Source organism: Vidua chalybeata, chromosome 3 (genome assembly GCF_026979565.1).
Source record: "Vidua chalybeata isolate OUT-0048 chromosome 3, bVidCha1 merged haplotype, whole genome shotgun sequence".
In the NCBI taxonomy this organism is placed as follows: Eukaryota; Metazoa; Chordata; class Aves; order Passeriformes; family Viduidae; genus Vidua; species Vidua chalybeata.
This window is the reverse complement of record NC_071532.1, coordinates 25,926,620-25,940,291: the sequence shown is the minus strand read 5'-3', so window position 1 is coordinate 25,940,291 and position 13,672 is coordinate 25,926,620. Positions and strand designations below refer to the sequence as shown.

At 42.2% G+C, this 13,672-nt stretch overlaps 1 long non-coding RNA gene across 1 annotated transcript in view; it reads right to left on the bottom strand.

Annotated features, from left to right (window-relative positions):
• Window positions 1-4,555, bottom strand: part of LOC128785849 (uncharacterized) — a 36,833-nt gene extending 32,278 nt beyond the window's left edge. Inside the window, exons 1-2 of the long non-coding RNA XR_008430057.1 lie at window positions 4,345-4,555; window positions 391-459 (exon numbers count right to left, since the gene is read on the bottom strand). This is a non-coding gene — a long non-coding RNA (uncharacterized LOC128785849). The remainder of the gene's footprint in view (window positions 1-390; window positions 460-4,344) is intronic.
• Window positions 4,556-13,672: the final 9,117 nt, after the last annotated feature.

The following is a 13,672-nucleotide window of genomic DNA, read 5'->3' as shown; positions in this document are numbered from 1 at the left end:
GCCTTATTATATGAATTAAACTTTGATTAACTTGAACTTGAATTATACCAAGAATTGAGAAAGAAATAAAAAAGGCACCTTTTTTTGCTAAGTTATACAAATTTTCAATCATGTAACAAATGCCACAAACAGAATAAATACATTTGTGAGGCTATTAGACCACAGAAGAATCTGTGAAAAGCTACGTTGTTTCCGTTCATAAAGATGCTGCAGTGGCTGCTCTGCAGAAAGTAGGCAATGGTCAAAATAAGCAGGTAACACCTTTAATGTGCAATTTCTAATTCTCTCAGGTACTTACATGATTAACAGCCTTGACATTACGCTCACCACATTGCCCTCGTGGGCATGATACACTTCCTTGTCTTTGTCAGAAAGCATTGAACAACTTACCCAAAACATCCCATGGTAGACTGCACATATCCTAAATTTCTTGCTTATATCTTTACTCCTCTTTTCTACCTGAAAAGAGAAGTCATCATCATCACTGACAATTCTTCTTTCCTCACAGAAAGGAAGTTATCATCCAAGGAATGAGATAATTTCCTTTATTTCTCAAAAAGCCATGAATTCTTTACTTCAGTGCTGCTAGAAACACAGGAGGCTGCCATGAAGAAAGTGACAGGATACTGACTTAGTGCCCATGCCTGATCAAGGGCTGTTCATAAGTAACAGCAGAACTGCACACACTTTTTAAAATCTTTTTTTAAACATCAATGTTCTCATATACCTTCACCATCCAGATTATCCCCACGTCTACAAAAACTTCTGTCATGTCCCTTCTTGACTCCCATCTTCCCTCATTAGCTCCAGAGGCACGAGTGTAATAAATAGCTCTAAGGGTAACTGCCATTCCCCACCTTGCATAACGTAACCATCTAATGAGAAAATGGGATCTCAAACACATTTCAAATGCATCGCGTTTTCTCCAGAAGGAAAAAGCCAGACTGCAAGAACTGACTTGACGTTCAACCCTGGATCATACCACAAGGAAATCCTTAGGACTGTGAAGGAGAGTAGCATGTTCAAGTCACAGAAGAAACTCCCAATTAACTTTCTGGAGAACTCCCACAAATCAGGAGTGCAACACTGCCAAATCTCCTCTACAGCCACAGGAAAGGTACAATTATCATTTAGCAACAAAACAGCAACTCCTCCAGGCAGAACTAAATCACAAACATCATACTGAAAAACAGAAATCACTCCTCCTTTCCCTCTGCCCTCAGGCTTATAATTAAAGGAAACTCAAAAGAGATCCTCTTTATTTCTATTCCTTGAAAACAAAGAGCCCTGTTGAGTCAGGGAATCCAGCTTCCACCAGAAACTTCTTCTAGTCTGCCCTGAAAAATGGTTTCCAGACATAGAAAGCAACAGAAAATATATGGTACCTTTTTTTTAAAATAAGATCAACAGATCTGTTAAATGTATGTGGACCTTCATAAGTCTCATAAGAATTAGAATGCCTTGATTATGCTGAAAAGCTAGATGTTTTCAGATAAAAGGGTAACTGATACTTAGAAGTGAAGAGGGGCCATCATGGAACTTGAACAGCTGTTAATTATTACCTGTAAGAAAGCAAAGGGCTGACAGGAGGACAAAATTAGGTGCCAAATTTATGTTTCTGCTGAAACCACAGTTTTTAAGTGTCCACCTGGTTTAAAAAAGTTAAGCTCTGAGCTTATGTTTTAAAAGTACTCTATTGGTCCACTTGGACTGCTTTGTGAAAATATTCTCCAGCTGCTAACAGGCCATTTCTCTCCTTCAATCTGTGGGAGCCATCCCATGCCTGGTTGCTGTTTGGGTTCATCCCAATAACTTCCACGAGGACACTCAGTACATTGAGCAAATAGCTCACATTCTGGGATGAGAATGAGTAGAATCCACAGCTCTGCAGTCGAGGGCATTTATTATGCAAGACTCACACGCAGACTGATACTGCTCAGTGCTCACAGACTTCCTGGAAGGTTGCTTCTGATAGGAGGCACCACCTCAAAGCCATGAAGGGCACGTGGAAAATTCCAGGAAAGCTTCACTTCAAATCACAGGACTTTTTTTTTTTTTCTATGTTAAGAAGATTATTTAACTATTTTTCAGGGAGGTTCTAGCATAGGCTAGTGCGCTACTGTAGAGATGTACACTCAGTACAGGGTTTCTCTTCAGGTTACAGTAAGCTTTGCAATGATATTCTGGTGCCTCACCCAGAAGCCTGTTTTATTGTCAGCACACAGTCATCCAGGTGACTAAATAGTGAAGTAAGCATTGCAAATTCCCTCTTCAGAGGAGATGCAGTGTAATCTCCAGACAACATAACCCAGGGCTGCTTTGCTGCACTTTAAGCAGTCATCTGTGCAACTACACATTTATGGGTCCAAACACAGGTCTGTTTGACAGGTGTGTCCCTAGCAGCATGTAACCAGGAACACCTTAGTGGAAAACTAGCAGCTATTACATTTCTAGAAGCTAATGAGTAATCCAGATTTTTGATGGAGAGCACTATTTTAAGAACAGTACAAATTTACTGATACGGTTTTCCAGAATTTCTTTTTTAAGGCAGCTGAAGGAGAAAGGTTTGTGCTCCTGAAAGCTTGCCCACTTCTCTCCTCTCTTCCTCTGTATGACTCAATCTAATAAAAGACACAGCCACTCTCTAATAACCACACCATCCTCCCTTGGAATGCTCTGGGACAGCACAATTCGGCTCAGGTTTGCAATGCACCACGACATCACTACACTGCACAACAAAGCCCTCCAAATGCCACATTCAACCTTCACAGATGCCACTGTATCACAAAGAAAGGCTGAAAAAGGAGGACTACTACCATTGAACAGTGCACTGACACACAAAAAGAGCTGAACCTCTACTTCCTTCAATTTTCCAGTCAAGACTTTGGCTAAGCCTACTCAAAACCACTTGGGAACAATCCCAAATTAACTATTTGGTTAAGCTCTGGAATGAAAACATCCTTGGTTTAGATTTAGTTCAGATTAGTTTAGTCTATATTTAGTTCAACACTTATCTTTCAAATTAAAAAAAACCTCAAACTTAAGGGTGAGAGCACACTGATGCAGACACATCAGCCCTATGGGGACAGAACTTGGAGCACTCAGTTTTGTCTTCTGGAAATTTCAACTGACTTTACAGCTCCTCTACAAGGACCTTTTATTTGGCTTATTGTGTAACTCTTAGTGAACTTTTTCTAGATCTTTCACAGCTCACAGTGACTAGTGTACCAGAAGTCACTTGTTGATGATATAGTTCTTTGTTTCCCGTGGTCCACCATATTTTCTTTGAACATAAAGTCTGGGAAGATGCCATCTCAAATTAAAGATCTATTTGCTGTCTAGTCTGCCTAGAGAAAGCAACAGCTTTGGGAGACAGACAGACAGTCACTGACTTTTATGAACAATTTCACAAAAAAACCCCAAACAAACCAACCAACCAACCAACCACAAACCACTACCCCTCCACCCCTATTCAGAAGGGATCAAAGAGGACCCAGCAGCTTTTCAATACCCAGTAGTGAAATACAAAGAGTTACAGTAAGGAATGTGTAAGCCTTGTCTACCAAATACTACTATTAAAAGCTTACACGTGTGGCCCAGTACCCTTTCACATTATCTGATTCTCAGAAAAATGACAAGGTCAGCTCCAGCAGAGGACTGTAAACAATCCCAGGCTCCAGCCTTTCACAGAGTGCGTGACCACAAAGGCTATGGAACATCCTCGGGCTGCTCTTGAGAGGCGGACTTGGCAAGTGGAACAGAAATTAACCTGCATCCTTTTAAGATTCTACATAGAAGTTACTGCTGTCATTGCCGTAGTTGAGAGAGCCACCGTAATATCAATGGCATCCTTGACACGGCACTTATGTAATAATTAATTGTGGGGAATGTCGTGTTCCAGCGGGCGTAGAAACCCTCCCCCGGGGTAACGCATTGCTTTTCTGTACAGGGAGAGAGCACAGCACGGACAAGAGCAGCACGCGTCGCCGTTTGCCCTCGCTCGCAGCCCGACACAGAGTTATCCTTTCACTCAGCACCCCGCAAAGGGAGCTCCGGCAGCGGCTCCCCGGCTCGTGCCAAGCGAGGCAGAGAACGCGCCCGCTGTTCCAAGAGCCATCAGTGGCCGGGCGCACCGGCAGGGATCGGGGTCCCGCTCCTCGTCCCCGCCATCCTGAGGGGGACGCGAGCCTCGCACGCGACGTGACGTCACCGCGCCCGGCTCCCACCAGCGGCGCCTATAAATAACTGCGCGGGGCCGCGCAGGCGCGCGTCCGCGCCGTGACGTCACCGCCGACGCGGGCGCGGCCCCGCCCGGCGGGCACGGCGCTCCCCGCGCTCGCTCACCTTCTATTTTTATCCCGCCTTTGTTCCCCGGGCCCGCCCCGCCGCCGCGGGACGGACAGCGGCACCGAGCGAGCGAGCGAGCGAGGGAGGGAGGGAGGGATGGCGGGGTGACGCCACCCGCTTCCCGGAACGGTGACGCGGCCGCTGGAATGCGCGCGGGGCTGCGCTGCCTTAAAGGGGCAGCGCTCGGCGGCCCCCTCGGGGGCGGCGCTGACGGACGGGCGCAGCTGCGGCGCCGGGGGGGCGCGGGGCGGCCGCGCTGTGCCCCGCACCGCGCCCCGCACCGCCCGGGGCTGCCGGGGAAAGGGACCCCCGGGCCGGTGCCCAGCGTCCCGGCGTGCGGCCCGAGCGCGGTCCGGGCTGTGCCCGCCGCGGTGGCCCCGGGTGATGCTCCCCGCGTGTGCTCCAGAGCGGTTCCCTCCATCACCGCTCCCGGCTCTGTCGCTGCGCTTCCCCCGGAGCGCGGGAGCGTGGCGAGCACAGGGAGGAGGGAAACGCCGGGTCCTGCCCCGGGGCAGCAGCAGCAGCGCACGGACAGCGTCTGGCCGCCTCCTTGGGGCAAACCACAAACGGGCATGGCTAATAAAACGATGCTAATTTACAAACAAATAACGCCTTAGTGTATTTCTTGTACGTTCCCACGCGAAACACGAGAGAACTAAATACTACGAGTAAAGGCTTTCTGCTGATGTGTTAGGCGTGAATTGTTTTACATAATAAAATACAATTTTAACTCGGCCAGGAGCTTAGGGCTTCAAACTGCAGGTGTTGTCCATAGTAGGCTATCTCTGGGTCGGGGATGTGCTCTGAAATAAAGCCCCTCACTCATTATAAGGTCGAGATGATGCTGTACCTTCATATTTAGATCATGGCTCGTAGGGAAATCTGGGGGCTACTTAGTCACCTATGGCATGACCTTGTATTCCCACTCAATTTAGTAACAACAGTTGGTTTCTTATAGGACATGTGAGATTTAATTTATTAACAGTTTCTGGGATAAGTGGAGGGAACTCAGAAAAGGCATGAGATGAGAAGTCAGCAGATGAAGGGGAAATGCTCAGAGGGATGGAGCTCCCAGAGAAATGTAAGTCTTGTCTCCCTCTCAAATAGAACATAAATGGAAATGCAGTCACTTATCAATAAGAGATATTTATTCCATTGCCCTAGGTGATATTTTTTTCTGACTAAAATTATATGGTTATGATTTTCAATTCAGCTTTTGCCTTATGCTTACTTTTGAGCCTTTTTATTGAATAGCACAGTGAAATCTGTCATAATGCTTAAACTCTTGTGTTCTGAGAATGATGCTTCAGCCATCTGGGGAAAAAAAGTTTCCCTTTACATTCAAATGGTACTTCCTATTCATCAGGATGGCAAGTGTGAATATTGATATATGTTTGAGCCTGTAAAATCCTGGTAGGCAAATACCAGAGGATGTATGTTTGTATGTTCCAGAAAAAAATAAGTGCTGCAGCTTAGCCCTGAGATAGCCAGTGTGTCACAGATGTTTGTTCCCTTTGTCTTTAAACTCTGGAACAAATTCTGCTCTCGTTGGCCATTTGTCTGCTTTAAGCTGGGACAAGATATGTTACAAGAAATTTTAGCTTGTTGAAGGACTTCTGGCTTTTTGCATTATGATCCAAACGTGAGCTGAAAGGGTGCTTTTGTTGTTGTTGTTGTTTTTTTTTTCCTAGCTGATCACTAGCATTAAATAAACCAAGAAAGAGGTAAAAATAATAAAATATCAGAGGAGGTCGGCTCTGAAATGCAATCTAATTGAGATGCCAATTTAAATAAATCACTTACTGCTATTGAAACTAAATAATGAATGTGAAAAGCTGTTTATGTATGAAAGAGATCTGAAGTTTTCTTGAAAAAGTAATTGTTTAAAAATTCAGAATTTTTTATTCTTGCTCTTATAAATAATCAGGCAGGCTATTCTCTTACCAATTTTATGTTTCAGTGAATCTAAGTTTGATTGTCTCTTAAGCTTCCTTGTGAGTAATTATTATCATCGTTTCATGTCACTCATTAAATGCAAGTTGTTTTTTCCCCTAAATCCCCTAACCTACTTCTGTCATGCCAACAGGAGCATTCAGAAACTGGCACTGAGGTGCAGCTCTGATAAAAGTTTTCTGTTTCCCTGTGACTCATTTGACATTAACATAATTATGCTACAGGAGTCAAAGTGATTTTCCAACTATGAGTAATGCACAGCACTAGACCGAATGTTTACAGGACACCGAGGCATATCAGCCAGCTGAAGTAACCAGCTGCTGATAACAGCTGAAGTAAGTTGGGGAATTAAAAAGTCTTATAACACAATTACCCTTCTTTGGCACTCGGTGTCACACACGGCTGGGAGGTGTCGTGTGCCCTGCGGGGAAGGATCCAGAAGCAGGGCTGTAACGAGGAGGAGAGCAAGCCTGTGGGCAGTTCACACAACAAGTTCTTCATAGTTTTCTTCCCGCTTGCATATTTATGGCAGAGTCGTGCTCAAAGGGGAGCAGTGATCTTTTCAAGAAGCGGCTGTATTTACCAGAGTTCATTTCAAAACACAAGTGACACACATCCTGCCAGCCAGGAAAACAAGATCAAAATGAAACAACAACAAAAAAATGAGATCATCTCACAAGTGCTTTGAACCATGTGTATGGGAATAGCACAAAAGAAGAAAACCAGTAAGGATAAGGCAAAACTGATGGCTGTTACCACAATGAGATATCTTTTCTCTGTAATTAAAGTATCTGTGCAGGTTAGTGATAAAAAGTACAGAGAAGAATTATAATGAATACGTTCTGGATAAATAGCAGAAAAAGTAACTACAGAATGTATTAGCTATATGAAAAAAACTAAAAATAAAATCTTAGTGGTCAGGACTTGTTTCAAGTGTTTCCTGAAACTTTTAAACATTACTGACTTCTCAGGGTTTTTAAAAGTAATTTGAGAAATAGGTTATTTTTTTTCTGACTTGGTTTGTTTGTTTGTGTACAAGTAGATTCTTGACTGAAACTGGGTCACTTTGTATTTATATGTTTGTCAACTTTGGCTGCATATCATTCTGATGATGCCTAATTCAGTAATGTGGTGAGCACCCAGAACATCACTGGTTAAATACATCCCACAAGGATTAGTTGTGAAGGTAGAAAGCTAATTTTGAAATACCAACTCAAACCCACTACGATTTGCTAGAGTACTAGAGTGGAAAATAACCCATTAACAAATTCCTTATAAAATACCTCAGCAATACAAGCAGGGGAGAGGGTCAAATGCAGAAAACAGGGCTGATAGCAGAACTGTTAGTAGAAAGAATGTGTTCCAGGAGACATATCTGAAGAATTCAGAAGAAAATTGCACGTCACACTGCGTTCTTTATTTCACAAGAAAATCTGCTGAGGTCAGATGCTTGGCATGCTCTGATTATTGTCACTGACTCTCAGAGCTGGATGAGGACCAGAAATGGGAAAACTTTTTTCATGGCTGAGGAAGGCTGGAGGAGGAAAGGTTTGCCACAGTACCTTGTACTTGCAACATTCCCCATTTGCCAGGAGAGTCAGGACTTGGAGGTTCTCTGTTTTCTCTGCTATGGTTTTCATGCTGCATGACAATGGGCAAACTTTAAATCTGTTTCATTCAGTTTGACCACCTCTTACTTACTAAGGGATGGCTTGGTGGAGATGGCTTTGCATTCCAGCTGCTACTACAGTGACCAGCATGAATGTATTTAACAGTATTGATAAAATCAGCCAGCAGAACCCAAACAAAACAAACTGAACAATCCATGCCCTATCAACAGAAATAAATCCTCACAGCAAAATTTAGCAGTCTTAAATTTAAGCTGATTTGCTATAAGCTCATCCAGGACTGCAGTTTTATAACTACAAGCATCCACCTCCGTAGCATGCAGTGCCACTGGATTTTCATCTGGTTTTGCTGATTTTAATTACCAATATCCCTAACTACCAAAGCTCAGCCCTTAGCTCAGGTTGCTAAAATTATTCCAGTATTACCAGAGCAGGTTCCTGTACTTCAGGTGTTATTCCTTAGAGTGACACAACAGGAGATGTTTGTAACACAGTTCTGCTCAGCTCCATACCTACCTGGAGTCCCCTAATATAGGAACACCTCTACAATACTCTGCATTTCTACCTCTTCTTTTCCCACTTGGCTCTAGAAGAGTTGAATTCTTTTAGCGATGTTCAGAGAAGCTGTACCCATGATCCACCTTTTTTCTTCTTGGGGGAACTACCATGTATTTATAATATTTATTTCACATTCTGCGGTGAACATACAGCCTGTGCAAATTCCAAGTATTTAACCTTTGTTCCTTGTCAAAGCTTTGCAAATTAACTTAAAATAGCAGAGTGAACTAGGCACCAAGGGGCATTTTCTGGAAGTAACTGATAACATCTTGCAAGTACTGCTTGCCCTTGCTTGTTGGTTGGGTTTAGTTGTTGTTAGCTTGTTGTTCAAGCTGAGCTCCCAAAACAAAACGTTCACAGACAATTATTCAGTACAGAAAGTCGTTATGGCTGTAGAGAGCATGTAAAAATAAACAGGTCTATCAAGACTTGGCTTATTTTCTAAAATATAGGAAAATTAGCTGATAGTCATTTTTTGTGAGTTTTCAGAGTGTATATATATAATTGTAACAAGGCCCAATGTTTCTGTAATGAAAATAGCTATTTGGTGATAACTGATAATATGCTACTCTGAAGCAGCAGCAGAAAACAGTTGGAAGTACATACCCATGCTAGCAATGAAAATCCCATTCTTACCTGCCTTTCAATAACCCTCTCCCCAAGGGTTTATTCTGTGATGCCACATGTCAGGTCCCTCTTGTGACTCAGTACTTTTCAGAAATATTACATATTGTAATAGTTATGTTTAACATTATAATAATATCTTTAACATTAGAAATGTTAAACATATTAATATATGTCTCCGTTTAAATTTATGTTATATACAGATTTATTTTTATAATGTTTTTCACAGAACAACTTCTCTTAGAAAAATTAATTTATCGAGGCATAACTTTTAACACTGAAAAACCACACATTAGATTTTGTGCTATATTAAAGCCCCGTCCTGCTGGCACCTATGCACACGCTTAAATTTAAGCATATGAGTAGTACCAAACTCACTGTGATTACATGCACAATTAAAATTAAGCATGTGTGAAACCCTTTCAGGTCAGGATTTCCAAATTCTTTCACTAGTTTAGAGTAAACCAGTAACCACTCATTCATGTAATAAAATTGCAGTGGTATTTATGTCAAGGGACTTACTGTCATTTGATAGGCAAAGTAGCTTGCAAAACAAATTTTTACTCAACAAAATGAAACTCTCCAGCACTGTGATTACCTGCCTGAGTGGCTGTCTTTTCTAGTAGGAAAGGGAAATTGATTCTTTAACACTTTGAGTATCAGCTGAGATTAATACGGTTATTTTAGATTAAGGTGGCATGTTTCTAAGAAGAGATGAACTTTTTTTTTTTAATGTGTACATTTCATTCTTCTGTCAACACGAGTTTAATGTTTTCAGAAAAACTCTGAACGGTATTTTACTTTGGTATTGAAATACACATTTTGTTTACAAGTGGTACCGAGCTTTGCTAAATTACTCATTAAAATGTTCACATGATAGCTCTGTCACATTACAAGTTCAAAATAGATGGTTGTGACAGTACTGAGACTTTCTGCTCTCTAAACATTTCCCCACCTCTTTATAAAAGAGAATTGTCCCTGGTCATGGTGCACTTGAATCACCACAGTAGAAAACAAATTGGTTTCTCACACCTTGTTAATAATTGCTGTTCTTAACTGTATAGTGGAATCTAACTGGAGAGGCTCAGGAGCCAATAGAATTCCCATAAATCCTCAACCACCCAAGATCCAGTCACAGCAATACCTGACTCTACATCCCCTGTCTTACATGACTTGTTTCTCAGCTGGAAGGCTTCAGCCCCTTGAAGTGGCTCCCAAATCAGCCAGCAAGGTGTGCAGGGAGCAGCTCAGCCTCCCCAGCAGGAGGTGGGGACCACTTTTTCCCTCGTATTGTAGGGAGGCATCTCTTTCCTCTTGAGAGACACAAACCTGAGATCCCTGCTTGTGCCTTGGCCACTTCTTTTTAGTTTAGCAAGGCATCACTCCTCTCTTGTAAGTGCTTGCAAGAAGGAAGGATTGAGGTGGTGCTGCTTCCTTTAAGCATTCAGTAGGGATATGTAAAAGCCAGATACAATTCCAGTGGCTGCCTGACAAGGTTTAATCTCTTACTTCCATTGATCTGGGAGGTTACCTGAGCTATCAGGCTCTAAATGGGGACAGGAGCACCCTCCATGTTCCTTGTTGAGGCCATACATAAAATAGAGAGAGGGCAGTTGGTTCAGGGGGAGGAGACTAATTCTCAATCCCAGGGCTGCTCCAAGATTTTACACAAGCATTTTTTAGGAGCAGAAACATAGCCCTGTTAAAGCAAGTGCCTGAGAAGGCACTTGGTCTTTGAAAGGCATGACTACACCGTGCTGTTTCTTACTCCCCCTGGATAGGATAAGCACCACCTGAAAACACACACTTTGGAGGACCTAGGGAAAGATTTAATATCAGGAAGGAACCCACTGGACATTGTCCTGAGGAAGGCTGCTAACTGGGTAGCAGATTTGAGCACCCATGCAGAAATGAAACTCTGAGTGCATAGGAACATGAAGGCTGCTCATTGCAGCACATATGGGTGCCAGGCTGTTTGATAGCCCTGGGAAAGTGTTTGTGTAAAGGAACTTGGGATTTGCTTGCCATAGGTTACTACAGCTAGTCCATTCTAAAGCTCCCATTCTAATCCATCACAGGAGAGTTTGAGAAGGAGGAGGAGGAGCCTCTTAGGAGGAGCTCACAGAAGGAATATTTCCAGTGTAAAACAAACAAACTATAAATATTCCTGTATAAGGAAAGGATGTGTAGTGGGTGAACTTTGAGATGTGCTCCAAAAATATGCTGCTGACCTCCCACTTGACATGATCTGTTTCCCTATTAAACTGTAATATAATTAGGGCTTGCTGTAACCCTGCCACTGATTTCATGCTTACATCGATGGAAATGTGGCCTCACAGATCATAGAGAGAATAAGGTATACATGTAAAGTCTGAAATAATCCAGGCCATAGTAGAAGGAAGGATAGCCTCAAGAAAATGCTTATCTCTCCTACCTTGCAGGATATTTAGATGTCTTATCACATAAGTATATATGGATGTTAGGCCAAAGGTCTTTGAGATCTTGGACTCAAAGCTCAACTCTTTTCATGATTGCAGGTGAACTGCAGCTGAGCTGGAGTCCGGGAATTCACATAAGGAAGTGAAAAGGGAATTGGGAACAAAATGAATTGGAATTGAGAGTTGAGGGCAAAGACTAATATTGACCAAAGAGGGGATTTGAAAAATAGGTGATGACTCTGCTGGTAGGCAGTCATGGTGCTGACAGTCACCATGAAGATAAAAGTTGGTGATGATTATCTCATTTAATCTCATCTCCTCCATCTGCTGAATTTCACCCAACAAGCCCCTGTGGAGCTCTGGGAGATATGCAGCAGACACTGGGAGAGACACAGATGGCTCTTGGCTAGTGTTGATCCTAGAAGGGTGATCACAACCCCCTGGGTTTTGTAAGAGTCCCTCTAGGGCAGGCACGTGCACAGCTAAGACTCAATGAATAGATTTTGTCAGGAAAGCAAAGGATACTGAAGTCTCTCTGTTACACAAGAATGAGTTCAGAGAGAAGGTCCATTAGAGGTCTGTCCTACCAATACCCTGTGGTAGGAACACCCGTGAAGGGGGAAAAGCTGCATCCATGTTCTGAGATATCCTGAGGAGCAGGGCTGTGGCCAGGAATGCTGCTTTTACAGCACCTTATTTATTTGTAAAAATATGCACAACAGAGGCATTTTAGAACAAGAAAAGGGCTGCTGTTTGAACATATATTCAAGTTGGTGATGAAACCTACAAAACCTACAAATGCTTAGACATCTGCGTGAATATTTTAAGTGTATGGTACATTTATGGAAAAATGAATTGATATATTACATTACATTATACATAACATAATTATATTATATATGATATTATATGATATGATATGATAAGATATTAGTGACCTTTAATAATTGTAAACCAACCCCCAGCAACTTGAGTCCAAGTTTAATGCCCCTGCTCTGCAAAGAAAGCAGTGTGCACCTTGCACTTGCAGTGAGAGCCTTTTTTCCCTGCAAGCACTCGCTGCATAACACATGGCTGATTTACAGCCTGAGTTCAAGAGATTGCACAGACCACTAAGGAAATTTGGAGAAGATTTGGAGCCTAAACATCCACTTTTGCACAAAGCACAAATCACCTGTAAAAAAACCACCTGGTGAATTGAAGTGTTGCCTGCTAGATCGTATGTTCTTTCCACGTCATACAGATTCTTTAATCACAAACCAAATCATCAACAAAAAATATCAAGCTAGACCATCCCAAGTAAAATCTTTGGGTGATGAAATTAAATAAGTTGTGCCACTTTATATCTGTGAGGAATTTGTGGCTTGTTTTGGGTACTCTGTCATATCTGTACTTTCTGTTCCAGCCACAAAGCTGATGATTTATCTGACATTTTTTCTGATACAATGTAACTTGGCTTATGCAAGGGCAAGAAATATTTCTTCACTAACAAGGAAACTACCCTCTCCTTCAGAACATCTCTTCAAAATGGGATGGCAGAGCATTTTCCTTTGATCAGCTTTGCATTTATGAGGAAGAAACCCCCAATAAATTTAAATAGTATTGAACTACTGTGGCGAGCACATTTCTCTCTCTCCCAGGATTTTTCATAAAGGTGCACAGAGAGAAATGAAAGAGAAAACAATTTCTATTTCTGCTCCTTGTTTTTCTCTTGTGGAATGTGTTTGGAGAATTGTTTACCTGGAGTGAGCTCTTGGTTGGATCATGGTGGATTGTTTGGCCCTGATGGCCAATCAGATCCACCTGTGTCTGGACTCTGGTGAACAGGGTCACCAGTTGTGAGTAGTTAGATATGATAGTTACAGAAAGTAGCATGTAGTTTTTAGTATCCTCCTTTATATAGTATATTAATGTATTATAGCATAATTATAATAAAGAAATCATTCAGCCTTCTGAACTGGAGTCAGACATCATCATTCTTCCCATTGGGTTTGCCAGCATCTACAATAAACCACACTTTCCCTTTGTGGGAAAAAATTCAAGATCTACCAAAATTCTAAACATTTGGGTTTTTTAGAAAAATAATAGTAATTATTCTTCTTCAAAGATCTGCAATTAATTAAT